The sequence below is a fragment of the Otolemur garnettii genome, unplaced genomic scaffold, assembly GCF_000181295.1.
Source record: "Otolemur garnettii isolate 467f Iridium unplaced genomic scaffold, OtoGar3 scaffold00223, whole genome shotgun sequence".
In the NCBI taxonomy this organism is placed as follows: domain Eukaryota; kingdom Metazoa; phylum Chordata; class Mammalia; order Primates; family Galagidae; genus Otolemur; species Otolemur garnettii.
The window spans coordinates 1,603,965-1,622,313 of NW_003852618.1; the positions used below are offsets into that span (position 1 = coordinate 1,603,965).

The 18,349-nt window shown below is 38.4% G+C and overlaps 1 non-coding gene and 1 pseudogene across 1 annotated transcript; both read left to right on the top strand.

The window, feature by feature from the left end:
- Positions 1 to 871: 871 nt before the first annotated feature.
- LOC100957697 lies at positions 872 to 9,201 on the top strand (annotated as a pseudogene).
- Positions 3,833 to 3,905, top strand: TRNAV-AAC. Its single transcript has one exon. It is a non-coding gene; the product is annotated as a tRNA-Val (tRNA).
- Positions 9,202 to 18,349: the final 9,148 nt, after the last annotated feature.

Sequence of the window (18,349 nt, forward strand, 5' to 3'; positions counted from 1 at the left end):
TTAAAGTTCTCCTATGTTTTAAGTGAGTTTTCAGTGTTCACGTTGTGGCTGGAGGTGGCTATTCTAAGTGGTCTTAAATTGGTACCACAGACAGTGAGTTTTATCTCAACTCCAGTAACCTAGCAACAATAGTTTCTAAATAGGCAGAAAAGAAAATAGAGTTTAACAGACTCAGGAAGATGTGCTGACCAAAACTTTGTAACTTTCTGTTGCACTGATACATTCCTTCTCAATTTCTCTCCCAGAAACAGCAGAATCTCCTTGCACCCACAAGATAACTATGAAGACTTAGACTACCTGTTTGTCTAGAGAAGACAGAGTGACACCCCACTCTACAGACTGAGCCCAAGGAACAGCTGAACAGCCTATTCTCTACATCCAGCCTGCCACACAGGCTTAAAAAATGACTGATATCAACACCCAGCTCATTATACTACTAAAATCCCTGCCGAGGGACTTATCCAACATTTTTAGATACTGAACTGTATGTACTAACATTTTTCACTGAGCATGTGTGCCCTGCACTTCACCATAAACATATAATGATGTTCACTCCCCTCCTGCATTATTCATTTCACCACCAGGAAACCCTCTAACCCCATTGGCTGGGGAGGCAGATTTAAGGCAGTTTATTCCTCTCACCTTCTGTTGACATCCTCTGCAATAAATCCTTTCTTCCTCAACAATACTTCTGTCTCCATATTTGGCTTTCTGTAGTGTAACAGAGAACTCCCTCTTGTGGGTTTATTAGCAGACAGAGGTACCTAGCTTAATATTTTTAAGGATCATTATTGCTGCTCTTTGTAATTGGGAAGCACAGTCCTTTTTTATTTTTATTTTTTGACCATTACCTACAACATTCCATCAGTCTATGGTCCAGCTCACATTACTTAAAGGTGAGAAGCCTCTCTTGTTCTTAGGACACTCGGAAGGAAGAGGAAATAGCACAGACTTTCTCTTGACTTGTCTGGGAGACTAACCACCATCTCTACACTAAGCACAGTGAATGTGTGGTGTTTATTTGCAAGGGGAAGTCACAAAGAGGAATCTAGAAGAATCATTAGCTTTCTTTTAGCTGCATGGGGAAAGCATACAGAGGGGAGACAGGGACAAGGGACAGAAGAACAAACAAAAAAATATAAACTAGAGTTTTCATCCTTTTCTTCTAAACCAAATAAATAGCACTAAACTGTCACATTCCAAAGATGTAATTACTTGTGACAGAGTCCAGTCTTGTAATCCTGTGAGCATCCCTCAATGTATCTGATTCTGAAATCAGGTTGACATTAGTGGGTTCCATTGTGCCCCTGCTCTGCAAGAAGTGCAAATGGTCACTGCATAGTCCTGCAGTTCCTGGTTCCTGAAAGGCCATTTTCTGGTACCAGAAATGTAAACATCAGAGTGAGCTGCATGAACAAGATCAGGACACTACAGCAGAGTTTTTAACGAATCAAATCCTCCTCTTCTTCCATCTACCTAAGATTTTCTTGCCTTGAATTTGCAAAAAAAAAAAAAGCTGGGGTGGGTACAGTTTGTAAATAAATACTAATGGCTGTAAATAATGGAATAATGGAATTGGGCTGTTGATTTTAGTACCTAAAAGTGAAAGGGCAAGAAGCATACCACTACTGTGAAAATTTCCTGGAAGAAAGGATAGCTTTGAAGTTCTAGAACTGGAATATCTAGAAAAAGGTGATTTCTATTCGGTAGAAGGGACACCAGACCAAAGACAAGTTCCATTAGTGTTCTGGTTATAACATCTGCCCAATCCAGGAAGGATCCTTGGTTTGAAACCCCACAAGAATTTTTTTTTTTTTTTTTAGATTAGAACTATACCTTTTTGTTTTCTCTGCTGTCCTGGACTTGACATCAGGTTACCTGAATCTTAGAGATACCGAGATCCGCATTTTCCTTTTCCACTGTGCAGTCCCTTCCGCTTCTGCTTGTTTGCGGATTCCAAGGGAACCCCAAATGATGTCAACAGGAAGAAGCATATCTCTGGTGTGCACATCTCTGATGAAAATGTGGTTCCCATCAGAATGCAGGCTGTGGGACTGAAGGGTTTTCTGCAAAAAGGTCTGCAAAGATTTCTAGAATGAACGAAGCTCCGCTTCTAATTAGAGCGCGTGGAGGACTAGCCCAGAGTCCGTTTAAGTTGTTAGGTAGTCATTACCAGAAAAATGTTCTACCTTATTATATTGACCTGCTTAATTATGAGAAAAAGGATAGGAGTGGTGGAGGCAAAGTGGAAAAAGTTGGAATACCACGAGGCCTCAGACTTCCTCGGAGAACGTTCGACACAGTTGGTTAATTTGGCCATATTGTGCAAACTTTCTCTTAAATCCTCTGCCGGCTTATGCTTCCAAGATCTCCAAAGACAGGATATCTGTCTCTCTATTACTCGGAAAGTTGTCAAAGGAGAAATGTTTTGTGGAACCACGACAAGGATCCACCTCTCCAGATCCGGTGGTTGTGGACGCCACTGCGGGCTCCAAAGTTCTACCCACGTGGTGCACAGACTGCACAGAGTGGAATACTGATCGAGTGGAGAATGTTTAGCGAGGGGAGGTGTGTGCGCGCACGTATGTGGTTGTATGTTGTGTATCAGGCCCCCCTTCTGGGCCTTTCAAGGAGAAGATGGGTTCAAGGAACTGACGCGTCGCTGTCCCTAGGGAACATCCCCCCCCCAAAAAAAATCCAACTCAGCTCAAGCCAAGGAAGGCTATCTCAATTAGGACGAAGGAGTTGGACTGTTCTGGAAATGAGAACATCCAACTCAGCTCAAGCCAAGGAAAGCTGTCTCAATTAGGACTGTTCCGGAAATGAGGATGACAAGTTAAGGGAGTATGAAGTCACACGAGTTGCGTGTCCCCGGGGTTTCCAACAACCTTCCAAGCCTCTGAAAGCATCCCAGTAAGGCCTGTTTTGAAACGTCTAAGATAAGAGTAGTTTCTCTAAGGCTTTTTGCTACAAAGTCAATTTTGTTCTTTAACCTACCTACTCATTACCCCGGCAAGTTTAATTTGACATCTACTATTTCATAATTAAATTAAGTTTTTCGACCGGATACCGCTTTCCTCATATTATCATTATTGACATTTAAATATAAAACTCTAGCATTCTTTAAAAATAAATCCAATAGGTTATAAGAGAACAAACTGATACGAACATCATGTATAGAAAAACATATGTGATCAAATTCTTCTATAACTTGAAATGTTGATTTTTCCTTCTTAAATTTTAACTTCCTACGGAGTTATCTTCCAATGCAATTTTCGTTTACATTTAGTTTTTAAAAATGATTTTTATTTTCTTCTTTTGTGCTAAGAAACATAAATATGCACATTACTACTAACTTATTTTTGTTGTGGGGAGCATAATGACCTAATTTTATAAGAACTCTTCTAAATTATCGTTGAAATTATTAATTCGTCACAACTAAACATTAAAACAAATATAGATTTGAAAACTAATATGTATTTTTAAAGATACAAAACAACGAGTAGAATATCTAAATATTATCATAAGTTTTAACAATTCGTTCATAGATTCATAGATGTCTGAATCATAACATCGATTATTTCAACATCAATTCTGTGCCTATTTTTTTTTTTAACTACTGGGAAATATATTTTGTTATACCAAAAAAAGTACAAAACAGTTTTTTATCAAATTTCTCTCAAATAAGGTCAAGTTTGTATGTTACAAATGGCAAATGTGAAAGAGAAATTCACTATAATCTGAAAATTTTTCTGGGGCAAAAAAAAAAAAAAAGAGAGAGAATCTAGGCATAGTCTATTAAAGGATAAAAAAGAAGCCCAAATGTATGTCAGTTTCCGTAGTGTAGTGGTTATCACGTTCGCCTAACACGCGAAAGGTCCCCGGTTCGAAACCGGGCGGAAACAAGTTTTCCTCTTTTTCCTCCCAACTTTTAACTTCACTTGGCAGTTTCCGTTTGAACGAGATAAGATCTTTGCATTCTCAAGCACACAGCGTAGAATCTTTGTTTTCTCAAACACGTGAGCCTTTATCCCTCTTCCATCATACAGCCACAAACTGAATTAACTCCTCAACATCATAGCTCTCAGCGCTAGAAAACCACTAGCTCTGATCTCCCCAAAGTCCGTGGGCTCTGAAGGGCCAGGGTTGGGTGGGAGGGGGGCGAGGGGAGTGATCCTGAAAAGGCCCTTAAAACCCAGAACCCCGCCCGAGCTACCTTGGAGTCCTGAGAGAACTAGCAGATTTTCGGCAAAGGGAGTTTTCTCCGAAATTTCTTGGAAAGAACAGGGATCCGCTTTGAGACTACTGGGGAAATGGACAGTCTATTCTTTGCTCTTTTCTGCTGAAGCTCAGAGAAGAATCTCAACTTTTGAAAGTCGGCTCTTAAACCTACATCAGGGATTCTGCCCTTGAACAAAAATACGAAAGTGTGATTAAATTTGGAGCAACCAAAAGAAATTCGGCACTTTTTCTTTCTCCTTCCGTGAAAATGAACATTTGTCTTGAGCCCTTAAAGCCTAAGACCCTAACTCTTTCGGAAAATTTAGAGGAACTTGTAGAAATGACTCCACCTCTTAAAAGTCTCACTTAATACTGTTAAAAATGACAATTAAATTCGAACATGAGTTTCGGAGGAGAAAACATTCAAGCTACAGAAATCCCTATAGACCACAGCCCACTGAAATTATTCAAACTAGTAAATATTAAATTATTCCCCCTGCCCTGCCTTGCCTTTCCCTCCAAATCCTAATAAAGGCTCTGGCCTAATGCTTTCTCCCTGTTCTAGTCTTCCCCCACCTGATCACCCTAATGTCTTTCTCATGTGACAGGGCATAGCAGGCCATGTCTCTTGTCTCTAGGATCTACAAGTTTAATAAACTTCCTTTTCTTGAACCTCTTTTACGTTTCCTGTGGTGGCTGCACCAACTACCAAATGAAAGAGTATAAAACAAGAGTCGAAGAAAGAAGACACAGATATCAATATAGCCTCATGATCAATTACCAAAACAGGACTATAGTAGCCTTGCATGTTTGCTATTTGTAACTATTTTCTTTTCTCTCTTTCCCATTTTATTTTGCACACAAGTTGCTAGAAATTAAGTTACAATTTATTCTTCAGATGGTGGAATGTTCAGAGAGATTGCCATTGAACTTGTGAAGTAATTGTTAGAGCCTGCAATGGATGTAATGTCTCTAGGGACTGTTCGGTGGCTCCTTTGGAGGAAAAGGTAAGACCATCTCCACTTGTGAGAAGAATGGGTGTGTCTTGTTAGATAAAAATATTTATGGTTTTATTGTCGTACAGGGGTTCAAATGTCTGCCGAAGAATGAATATGGAAACTAACCTAAGTAGTCCAAGGGGTGAACTGTACAATTTATCTCTATAGCACCTCACTACAAATTTACTTTTTTCCCCCCTAATACCGTGAAAATGGATCTGGGCACTTTGCAAGTGGCACAATGCTAAATTTTGTCAGTAGAGGGCACTAGAGAATCATGCCAGAGGAAATGATTTTGCTGCTAAATTAGGGTGTGCTCAAAGGGTGGGCTGCCATAGCCTGAGGGGTTTCTCCAGTACTCCTGCGCTTTCGGCACTCCTTTGGAGTACCTCTGCTGACAAACCTCTCCATGAACAATTTTTCCCAGTACCCTAAAGGGCACATGTCCTGCCCACTTCGCTGGGGCACCGTGACTATTCTGTCCTTCCCAACTAGGTTTGGCTCCCAACTCTAGTAGGGTAAGGGATACTTCCTTTTGTGTTCTGACTCAGTCCTAGGGGTAGCAGTTACTCCTAATGATGGCCAGGCCTATATTCTTTAGAATTCTCTTTACTTCTTACTCCAATACTATGATGTAGTTAATAAATCCTATATTAAACTTTCCCTGCTCAAGTTACTGTGTGGTTTTCCTCTGATCAGACACAGATTGATATACCTGTGTTCAGTGGATTCCTTTTCATTGTTTGCTGCTGCTTCTAAGTGTAACTAGCATCCTGACTTCTAAGAGCAAAGAATACTCTCATTTAAATGTACACAAGTAGAATCACATAGTATGTATACTTTTGTGTCTAACTTCTTAAGTTTAGACACAAACTTGGACATTTTCAAGTGTTATTACAAATTGTGTTACTTAGAACATTGTCTTTAGGTAAATATATAAATACACTTCCGTAGGGAATATAAATCGGAGTGACAGAGTTAACATATGTCTTGTTGATTAGATATTTTCTAAGAATTTTTCAAAGCAGTTGTACCATTTTAAATTCCCTCCAGTAGTGTATGTGGTGACTTCAAAACATTTGTGGAAATGAAATTAAAAGATAAAAGTAAAAAATATAAACTTCATTTCTTAACATTTAACATTTGATTAACGTTAACAATTAACATTAATTAATTAGGGAAAGGCAAGGCAGGGCAGGGTAAATAATTTCAGTGGTCTGTGGTCTATAGGGATTTCTGTAGCCTGAATGTTTTCTCCTTCAAAACTTACGTTCAAATTTAATTTGTCATTTTAACAGTAGTGAGACTTTTAAGAGGTGGAGTCATTTTTGCAAGTTCCTCTAAATTTGCTAAAACACTTAGGGTCTTAAGACTTGATGGACTCAAGTTTTTAACATTTCTTTAAATTTCTTAATTTCTAAAGCTCCATCAAGTTCAAGACAGTTTTGTGAGCCATAATACCAACCATTTAATCCATCCCTATAGAACTGAGGGTCCTGGGAATTTAACCATATCAACACTGTCTTTTCAATTATTTTTATTTATTTTTTTAATTGGACAACACCTCATTCTAAAATATAGAATGAGTATTCCTAATGCAGTCTTTTTTACATTGACTAAGGAAAAATGGATGCCCTTTAAAGATTTTCTTTTTAAGATTAGGAAATAAAAAGAAGCTAGAAAGAAGCAAATTAGGACTAAAAGGTGAATGCCTGATAATTTCCCATCAAAACTCTTGAAATTTTTTCTTTATTTTGTGAGAGGAATAGCAGGCGCATTATAGTGGTGGAGGAGGAATCCCCAGTGAAGCTTTTGGGCATTGCTAAAGATTTAGCTAATAGTCTCAAAACATTCTCATAATTAGCAGATGTTATTCAATAAACAAAATGCCTTGAGGATCACAGAAAAATGTTGCCGTGCTCTTCGCTTGTGACCAGTCCACTTTTGCTTTGATTGGACCACTCCTCCTTTTGGTATCCATTGCTTTGATTGTGCTCTGTCTTTGGAATCATAGTGGTAAAGCCATGTTCCCTCTTCTGTTACAATTCTTTGAGGTAATGCTTCAGGATCTTGATCCCACTTGTTTAAAATTTCCATTGACAGCTATGTTCTGGTCTTCAGTCCATCTGGATGCAATAGTTTTAGCACTCATCACTGGAAAGTTTGCTCAACTTTAATTCTTTAGTCAGAATTGTAGAAGCTGACTCAGTTGAGATGTCTGTGGTGTTAGCTATTACTTCTTCCATTAATAGTCAGTTCTCTTCAAGTAGGGCACAAACAAGCCTAATTTTTTTTCAAATTTATGTTCTGTTCCTGTGGGCTTTATCTTCAACATTGCCTTGTCTCTTCTTAAAATGAGTTATCCATTTGTAAACTGCTGATTTCTTGGAGGCATTGTCCTCATAACTTTTTGTAAAGCATCAATTATTTCACCATTCTTCTACCCAAAATCTACCATAAATTTAGTGTTCTTGCTTCAATTTTAGCAGAATTCATATTGCTCTGATAGAGGCTCTTTTCAAACTGATGTGTTATTTTTCTTAGTACCTTAAACTAGATTCTGTTCAGACATGTTATACCAAGTGAGTAAGAGTTCATTTTAAATTTTCAAAAATATTTTGAAATTTATGCATAGTTTTTTCATCATACACATTTTCTATGAACTTTTTCAAGTCCCTTCATATGAAGGTTCTTTTTGCTCCACTTCCTTGTAAATGCTTATTATTTTCTGTATTTTTCATATTAGTCATTCTACTCATATACTATTATGGTTTCAATTTGCATTTCTTTCATAACTAGTAAAGTTGAGATTATTTTCAAATTTTTACTGTAACCTGGATATTTTATTTTATACAGTGTCAATTCAAGTCTTTTGTCCATTGTTTTATTAGGCAATCTTTTTCCTAATGATGTATAAAAGTTGTTTACGTATTTGGAATAAAAATTCCTTTGTCATATATTTGAATTGTAATTCTCTTATTTATAAGCTCTTCTCTTGGCCAAATTAACTAACCTATTTGATTAAGTCCCCTTAAAATTGGTATAATAGGCCGCCTGCTCGAGCTCCCGCGCCCGCCGTCACCGTCCCCAGCGCAGGAGCAGGGCGCCGAGCCGCAGCCGGCCCATGGGGAGCTGCAGTACCTGGGGCAGATCGAGCACATTCTCCGCTGCAGCTTCAGAAAGGACGACCGCACGGACACCGGCACTCTGTCGGTGTTTGGCATGCAGGCCCGCTACAGCCGGAAAGATGAATTTCCACTGCTGACAACCAAATGTGTGTTCTGGAAGGGTGTTTTGGAGGAGTTGCTGTGGTTTATCAAGGGATCCACAAAAGCTAAAGAGCTATCTTCCAAAGGAGTGAAAATCTGGGATGCCAATGGACACCGAGACTTTTTGGATAGCCTGGGATTATCCAAAAGAGAAGAAGGTGACTTTGGCCTAGTTTATGGCTTCCAGTGGAGGCATTTTGGAGCAGAATACAAAGATATGGATTCAGATTATTCAGGTCAAGGAGTTACCAATTGCAGAAAGTGATTGATACCATCAAAACCAACCCTGATGACAGAAGAATCATCATGCGTGCTTGGAACCCAAAAGATCTTCCTCTGATGACACTACCTCCGTGCCATGCCTTCTGCCAGTTCTACGTGGTGAACGGTGAACTGACCGCCAGCTGTACCAGCAGTCAGGAGACACGGGCCTGGGTGTGCCGTTCAACATTGCCAGCTACTCCCTGCTCACGTACAAGATCACGCACATCACTGGTCTGAAGCCAGGTGACTTTGTACATACTTTGGGAGATGCACATATTTACCTGAATCACGTGGAGCCGCTGAAGATTCAGCTTCAGAGAGAACCAAGACCTTTTCCGAAGCTCAAAATCCTTTGAAAAGTTGAGACAATTGATGATTTCAAAGCTGAAGACTTTAAGATTGAAGGTTACAATCAGCATCCAACCATTAAAATGGAAATGGCTATTTAGAGTGCTTTTGAAGGAGTTAGAAGACATTGTCAGTCTCAGGGGTTGGGCCAGATGCCCAGGTGAAAGTTCTTTTTGTTCTAAAGAAAAAAGGAGCTTGGTCAAAAATCTGTCAGTGACCCATCAGTTACTCTTAAGGATATTAAGTTGTAAGGATTGTTGCCATTGGCAAATATGAATGTGATGTTTTTTAGTAATAACAGGCATTAGGTTTGGCTTACTCACTGAGGGTGTATGAAAATGCTGAGATTATAAACAAAGTGAGAAGAATGAATACTTAATGTGCTTTTAACAAAAACATGTCCATGCATTTCAATCTCTTGTCTTTATGAAGAAGGTCAGTGAATTCTGTAAGCTATTCCTTCAAATTTGAGTGAGCAGAGGACACCATCAGTCATATATAGTGTAGTTACAGGTGCTTAGATTTGTTTGATATATTGTTACAATAAAGAAGTGTTCTGCATTTGTCCATGTTCAAAGAGGCTTAAATTTGTTTTTTATATTGTTATAATAAAGAAATGTTCTGCAAAAAAAAATTGGTATAATAATGCATATCTAATAGTGCCATAGTGAGGGTCGTCCATTCATTCCACTAACACTTATTGAGAGCCTATTATAAACTAGGTTCTGTTATAGACAGTGGCCATTCACTGGGGAACAAGAACAGACACTGCACCTGTCCTAATAGAACTTTCATTCCACTGTGAGAGAGAAAAACATCAAATTGAAATGCAAACTAATGTTAAAATTGCTAGGAAAAGATAAGTATTTTTCCATGAGTAAGGCTGATATCACATAGTTAAGGGTTTTAGGACCGTCTTTAGAGAATTATTTATTCACCTAGAGTCTAAAGAACAGACTAGGGGAAAAAGAGTTTTCCAAAAATTTGAAATGGTATATACAAAGGCCTTTTGGTAGGAGATATCCCTGTAAATAAAAATAATTAATATCCCCTGGCCAAGTCTGAGCAACATAGCAAGATCCTGTCTCCAAAACATAAAAAATAAAAAATAAGCTGGACCTTATGGTACATGCCTATAGTCCTAGCTACTCAGGAGGCTAAGGCAGGAGGATCTTTTGAGTCTGGCAGTTCAAGGCTGTAGTGAGCTATGATTATGTTGCTGTTGCATATGAGCAGTGTAGCTAGAATATATAGAGCAAGAGGAAATATGGCTTGAAATAAGGCTGGAGAAGTATTTATGGGTTGAGCACGCATTGCACTTCAGGCCATTTTTAAAAGGATTAAGTAATTTTACATCTAAAATGAGTCATTTGCATCAGATTCTCAATAAATACTTCCTTTTCTACTATTTATTTTCTCAAAATATGCAGAACCTGACATAAAGTCCGATTTTATCTAAGAGATAGCATGTTAAATTTAATTCCAAGAGTTTGAGAGAATTCACAAAATCAGAAGAATCTTGTAAATCCTATTGGTCAACTAGGTACAAAAACTACAATCTCACTGAGATTTCAAGTCTCTGCCCTCCTTGGGTTTTTGTATTTTGTTTAAGTTACAGACATTAACCAAAGTGAACACTAGAGGTCAGAATTAAAGCAGAATAATTTCCTTGAATGACCTGAGTAGGGAAGTAGTAGCACCTATATACTAACCTTATATTAAAAATCAGAAGAAAACTAAATTTACCTAACAGACCTATTCAGAACATTCCACCCCATAGCAACACAGTATACATTCTTCCCAGGTATACGCAGAGCATTTTCTAGGAGAAATCACATAAGGTCTCAAACACATGTCTTAATAAAATTAAGAAGATCAAAAATCATACCAGGTATCTTCTCTGATTATATTAGAATAAACCCAGAAATTAATAGCAGAAGAATGACTGGAAAATGCACAAATACATGAAAATTAAACAACACACTTTTGAACAACCAATGGGTCAAAGAAGAAATAAAAAAGGAAATTAGAAAATATCTGGAAATAAATAAATAAAAACAAAAATACAACATACTAAAATTTATGGATCCAGCCAGCCAGGGTGTCTTACACCACTCTGGGAGGCCAAGGTGGGTGTTAGAGACCAGCCTGAGTAAAGTGAGACAATCTCTACTAAAAATAGAAAAAAATAGCTAGATGTTGAGGTGGCCTGTATTCCCAGCTACTTGGGAGGCTGAGGCAGGAGGATCGCTTGAACCCAAGAGTTTGAGGTTACTGTGAGCTGCAATGACGGCACAGCACTGTACCCAGGGCAATAGAGTGACTCTCTGTCTCAAAAACAAAAACAAAAATAAAACAAACAACTTATGGATACAGCAAAAGCAGTGTTAATAATGAAACTTACAATGTTAATATCTACACTAAACAAGAAGAAGGATCTCAGATAAACAATTTAATTTTATACCTCAAAGATCTAGAAAAAGAATAAACCAAGCCTAAATTTAGCAGAAGGAAGGAAATAATAGAGATTAAAGCAGAAATAAAATAAATAGAAAATTTTTAAAAATAGAAAAACTTCAGCAAAATCAAGATTGGGTTTTTGAAATGGTAAGCAAAATTGACATTTGGACAGAATAACAAACAAGACAGAAAACTCAAATCAGAAATGAAAGAGGAGACATTACAATGGATGCTACACAAATAGGAAGGATAATAAGATACTATTATAATTATATGCCAACAAATGGACAACTTAGAGGAAATGCATGTATTTCTAAAATCATACAATGTATCAAGACTGAATCATGAATAAATAAAAAGTCTGAACAGACCTACAACTAATATGAAGATTAAATCAGTAACCAAAAACCTCCCAACAAAGAAAAGCCCAGGACCAGATGACTTCGTTAGTACATTTAAAAAGAAGAATTAATGCCAATCCTTCTTACATTCATCCACAAAACTGAAGAACAGAATACTTCCAAATTTATTTTATGAGGCCAGAACTGTCCTGATATCAAATAAAGATAGATAAGGGACATTATAAGAAAACTTTGGGCCAATATTCCTGATGATAAAATATAGAGGGAAATATCCTCAATACAATACTGACAAACTGCTTTCAACAGTACATTAAAAGAATCATACACCATGAACAAGTAGAATTTATTCCTGGATACAAAGATGGTTCACATATAAAAATCAATTAATGTGATATGTCACATAAACAGAATGAAAGATAAAAATTACATAATCATCTCAATTGATGCAAGAAAAAGAAGCACTTGACAAAATGCAATGCACTTTCACAAAAAAGCCTTCAACAAATTAGGTATTGAAGAAGTGTTTCTCAACATAGTAAGGGCCATGTATGACAAGCCTACACTTAACATTATATTGAATGGTAAAAAAACTGCAAACTTTTTCTCTAAGATCAAGAATGAGGTTAAGATGCCACTCTCAGCACTTTTATTCAACATAGTACTGTAAAGCCCTACTCAGAGCAGGGGGGTGGTTCTAGAATCAATACCTTGCATATAATTATCAGGAAATGCAAAGCAAACCAATGGAGACACGTCACCTCATACCTGTCAGAATGACTGTTATCAAAAATACCCCAAAACAAGTGTTGGTGAGCATGGAAAAAAATTAAAATCTTTGTACCCTATAGGTAGAAATGCAAAATGGTGCACCCACTATGAAAAATAGTATGGATGTTCTTTAAAAAATCAAAAATGGAATTGCCATTATATGGGCCAGCAATACCACTGCTGCCAAGTTTTACTCAAAAAAGTTAAAATCAGGATCTCAAAGACATCTTAGCACTCCTAAATTCATTGTAATTAATGAATTCACAACAGTCAAGCTGTGGAAACAACCTAAGTGTCCATCAGATTAATGGATAGAAAAAATGTAGTACATACATACATAGAATGGAATATTGTTTACACTTTCAAAAATGGGGAAATTAGGCAATATGCAGCAATGGGTGAACCTTGAGGACACTACGCTAAGTGAAATAACCCACTCAAAATGACAAATACTGCTTAATTCCACCTGAGATACCTAAAATGATCAAAGTCATAAAATCAGAGTGGAATCATGGTTGCCAGGGGCTTGGGAGAAAGGGAAATGAAGAATTACTAGTCAACAAACACAAAGTTATGCAAGATGAGTAAGTTCTACAGATCTGTTGTACAACATTGTACCTAGAATTACAATACTACAGTTGACCTTTGAATAACACGGGTTTGAACTGTACCTGTCCAGTCTGTTTATATGCAGTTTTTCTTAAACAAAATGCGCAGATTAAAGATAGAATATTCACAGGATGTGAAAACATCATAGAAGTCAGTTTGGCAGAGCTGATTGAGAGATCTAACTACAGATGGTTCTTGGAAAATGTGTGTGGCCTGGGGGGAGTGAAGGGAGGTGGTTCTAGAATCAGTATCTGCATATAGTGAGGGATACACTTAAAACTTGAGAGGGTTTAGTATTCTGGTACATATGTGGTTTCCAGCTCATAACGCCCAAAGCACTGATAGAGTCTTTCGCTATAATGTTGGGTGCTTTAGGTCTTAGGAAAAATAATCTCTCTGGCCTTCTGGGTCCTCTTTTCACGTCTCCCAAGGCAGGAATCTAATCTTCCTCCTCCTCTTTCCCATTTTGGTTGTAAGGACTCTATTCCATAGAGGCCCTGACCCATAACCCTGCATACCTTGCAGGCTAATGACATTTCATCACAGTTATCTGTGAAAAATCCAAGAACACTGGATTTAGGGAGTCTCTGGATAGCTGAACACATGAAGGTTCCTGAAGAGTATCCCTCAGGGAAGGGATGGAAACTCCCCCACTTCCCCATACTCTGTCCTACACATTTCTTCATCTGTATCCTTTGTAAAATCCTTTATAATAGACCAGTAAGGCTGTTTCCCTGAGATCTATAAACCACCCCAGTGAATCAATTTAACAAAGAGAGGAGGTCATGGAAACCCCAATGTAAAGCTGGCTGGTCAGAAGTTCCAGATGCCAGTACTTAAAGCTAGTGGGGGCAGGAGCAGTTTGTGGGACTGAGCCCTCACCCTGTAATTTCTAACACACTCTCCAGGTAGATACCTATACCCACATAGTGTCTGCTGCTTGGTATGTGGGGGGAGGGGTGAACCTTACAGTTGCTCACAGAAATCTCTGTTGATGATTATTGTGGTGTAAGAAGAGAGGAATTTGATACAAAGTAGAAGGTCAATCTCATGTCAATTGTTCTTACCCAATAATACTAAAAAAAATTAAAATCAAAGTAAAATTGACTTACTTTTAACTCTTTCTAGAAAACATGTAACAAAACCCACAGCATCAAATAATTAAAACTTGAAATATTTTCTTTCTCTCTTTTTAAGTTTTAATAAATCTTGCCACTAGCCCAGACCAGAAAATCTAGAACCCCACAAATCTAGTGCCTACAGGAATCATTGCAACTTCAGTAAAGTTTGGGAGTCCCACCTCAGGTAGATCTGAATTTGGAGTACTGGGAGACTTCCCCTTGAACCCAATGAAGAAGAATCTTCCATAAGCCTGAGACACCTGGTAACAACCGAGCACCCAACTTGAGGATCTTATGGCTGGAGCTATGGATTTGACTCCAGTTCTGTATCTAGCATCCAAGAGAGTCAGGTCATAATTGACTCTAAGTAGAAGAGTCTGGAACAGCAGACATGTAGATCAAGCCCAGTTCTGAACTAAGTGTCTGAAGGTCTTTCTGGGGATTGGAGGTTGGAGGAATGGAGGGAACTGAAAGAGAAAGGGAGGTCAGGTTAAGAAATTGTCTCTGAAGTACAGATATTCCCAAAGATCCTGAAGACAGAAGTTGTTTTTTTATCTCCTTCATCTGTAACCCACTCTAACCCCACTCCTTCCTCTCCCAGAAAAACACAACCTTCACAAAAGAGTATTAAAATAATTTCCAGCAACACAAGTCAGTTGTCAAAGACAGTTGAGGTAGTTTTCACCACTAGTTAAAACAAAGGTATTGCAAGGCATGCTTATGGGCTCAATGGCCATTGATATATTTTATTTTGGAAGTGCCTGTTCATATCTGTTGCTCATATTCCTTAAAATGAAAGCTAAATAATAAAGTTACTATCGGGAAACAAGCATAGAGTATTTCTGTGACCTTGGAGAAACAAAGATTTCTTACAGAGACACAATAATTAACATAAAAGTTAAATGAATTGGACTTCACAAAAATTAAGAATTTTGTCACAAGACACCATTAAGATATTTACCAGACATAGGTAGGAAGGCAATATTGACAGTACAAAGTATGCTTAATTAAATGATAAATAAAATTCAATAATTAAAAGACAACCCAATAAAATGCACGCTGCTGTGATTCAAAAAAGAGTTATGTTCTGTTTTACAAGCCATGATTGCCTCTTTCCTGATTGTGAAGGGAGGCCAGGTGAACCTGGCAGGTGAGACCTGCCGCCAGAGGTGCCTCAGCTTACTAAAATGGGTCAGTAGCCACTGCACAAGTATAGGGACAGAAGTTAAGGCCCCACCCCGACGCTCCATCAGGGACAAGTTTCAGCATTGATGCCGAGAGTGGGGTCAAGTTTAATGACATGAGAAATTACTCAACCTGAAGTAGAGAGAGAGGAAGAAAATGCAAGAAGTATTTTTTTGCCTAGTTTCAGAGTGAGGATTGTTTGTGTGTGAAACTATCGTCAGAACCACTACTCTATTGAGTTCTCTCAAAATTAAAATGGACAGATGTTTCTTGAATGTGTAATGTTCTGTAGTATAAAATTTTTGTTTTCATTAGAGTATTTTCATATTTGTGGCATTTTTTTTTCTTTCTGTTTGTCAAAACCAAAAATATCGAATCTCCTGACTCAATATCCAGGAAGGCTTTCCCCAGTGACACAAATCCTCACAAAAGCAAGGCCAAGAAACCTCAGGCAAAACAGGAAGGAATTTGATTTCAATTACAGGACTGTTCTAGATACTGCCCTATGCCAGTTTCTCTGTCCTTCCAACTACTCACTCACCTCTGGATGACAAAGAATGACTTTTTAAAAACTAAGACCCCAAGGGAGGGGCCCTGAAGATCTCTAGCACGTTAGGGCAGGAAAGTGTTAGGCATAGAGAGACTGGAGGGTGGCTTAGTCCTATGATCCTAGCACTCTGGGAGTCCTAGAAAGGAGGATCCCTTGAGCTCAGGAGCTCCAGACCAGCCTGAGCTAGAGACCCCACCTCTACTAAAAATAGACAAATGAGACAGGCATTGTGGAAGATACCTGCAGTGCCAGCTACTTGGGAGACTTAGGCAGGAGGAACACCTGAAACCAGAAGTTTGAGGTTGTTGTGATGGCAACAGAGTGAGACTCTGTCTCAGAAAGAAAAAAAAAGGAGGGGGGGGAGCTTTTATGAACCCAATTGAGATATCTCCAAAGATAATATAAAAAGGTAAGATGCAGAACAATTTGTCTAGAATACTACCTTTGAGGATGGGGTGGAAAATAATATGTATTTGTATTGTATGTTCACTTTAATTATTTAAGACTGAGTCTCATTCTATTCCCCTGGTAGAGTGCTGTGGCTCATAGCTCACAGCAACCTCAAACTCTTGGGCTCAAGCGATCCTCTTTTGTCTCAGCCTCTGGGTAGCTGGAACTACAGGCACCCGCCACCACACTGGGGTAGTTTTTCTATTTTTAGTGGGGTTGGGGAGGTGTCTGGCTGTTGCTCAGACTGGTCTTCAACTCCGAAGTTCAAATGATCCACCCACTTTGGCCTCCCGGAGTGCTAGGATTACAGGCATGATCCCACATACCAACCTATGTTACTTATTTTTAAAAGTAAACAATTTAACAAACATTTTAAGCACATAGTCAATGGCAAGAGTAGTCTTCAGAATAGTGATTGGAGCCAAGTTATTTATTCAAAAAATAAATAATTTTTTAGGCCGATGTGGTGGCTCACGCCTATAATCTTAACACTCTGGGAGGTTGAGGCAGGTGGATTGGAGCTCCCGTGTTCAAGAATAGCCTGAGCCAGAGTGAGACCCTGTCTCTAAAAATAGCTGGGCATTATGGTTGGCAAATGTCGTCCCAGCTACTCAGGAGGCTAAAGCAAGAAGATCACTTGAGCCCAGAGAGTTTGAGGTTGCTATGAGCTAAGACTCCATTGTACTCTACCCAGGGTAACCAAGTGAGACTCTGTCTCAAAACAAACAAGAAGGAGGAGGAGGAGGAGGAGGAGGAGGCAAAGGAGAAGAAGAAGAAGAAAGAACAAACAAAATAAAGAAAAGAAAAGTTATAGACACATAAAAAAGAAGGCAGGAAGGATGAGCAAAAGTGGTCTTACAGGTATTCTCCTTAAGGGTCTTCAGGGCTGACAAGGAGCCATTATTCTCTAACATTATTCCATAGGAGGCAGATTTAACCATGAGGAAAGGTAAGGCAAAAATATTAGGAAGCTTCTGGATAACGTACAATATTGGCTCTAAACACACCTGTTAAGGGAGACTTAGGAGTTTTGAGAAAAATCATTGATTGAACAAAAATCAGACCAACACAAAACCTTCCATATTAATTGGATTCTGTAGTGAACTGTTTCAATAAAGTCTATCTGGATGATTATAAGTTACTTGATTTAACAATGAAACCAAAAGGCAACAACAAAAACCTACCTTGTTTATAAAAAGTTTGATATTGAGAATGCCTGAGCTCATTCTTGGGTATTTTGGGAAACTACAAAAAAGTCATTTCCCCCCTTGTACCTATGCCTAAATAAAAAGAGAGGTATATTTCCTTAAAATACAAAATAATAAAAAATTACTGATCTTTAAAACTGCACTCACATCCTTGAAGGTGGAAGTTTTTATTATTTCCTTTCTGTGGATTTCAACAAAACAATTCACAGAGAAGGTTCTAGAGTGAGAGAATTTCTTCAGCATCCCTTAGGAAGGCCTGGAGCTAATCAGGGCTGCTCTCCAAAGGGCTGGAATAGGCCTTGTAGGGGTGATGACAGCTGAACTGAGTACATGCCCTGGATTTTTTCTAGTTTCCCAAAATACCCAAGAATGAGCTCAGGCATTCTCAATATCAAGCTTTTTATAAACAAGGTAGGTTTTTGTTGTTGCCTTTTGGTTTCATTATTAAAACAAGTAACTTGGGCAGTGCCTGTGGCTCAAAGGGTGCTGGCCCCATATGCTGGAAGTGGTGGGTTCAAACCCAGCCCTGGCCAAAA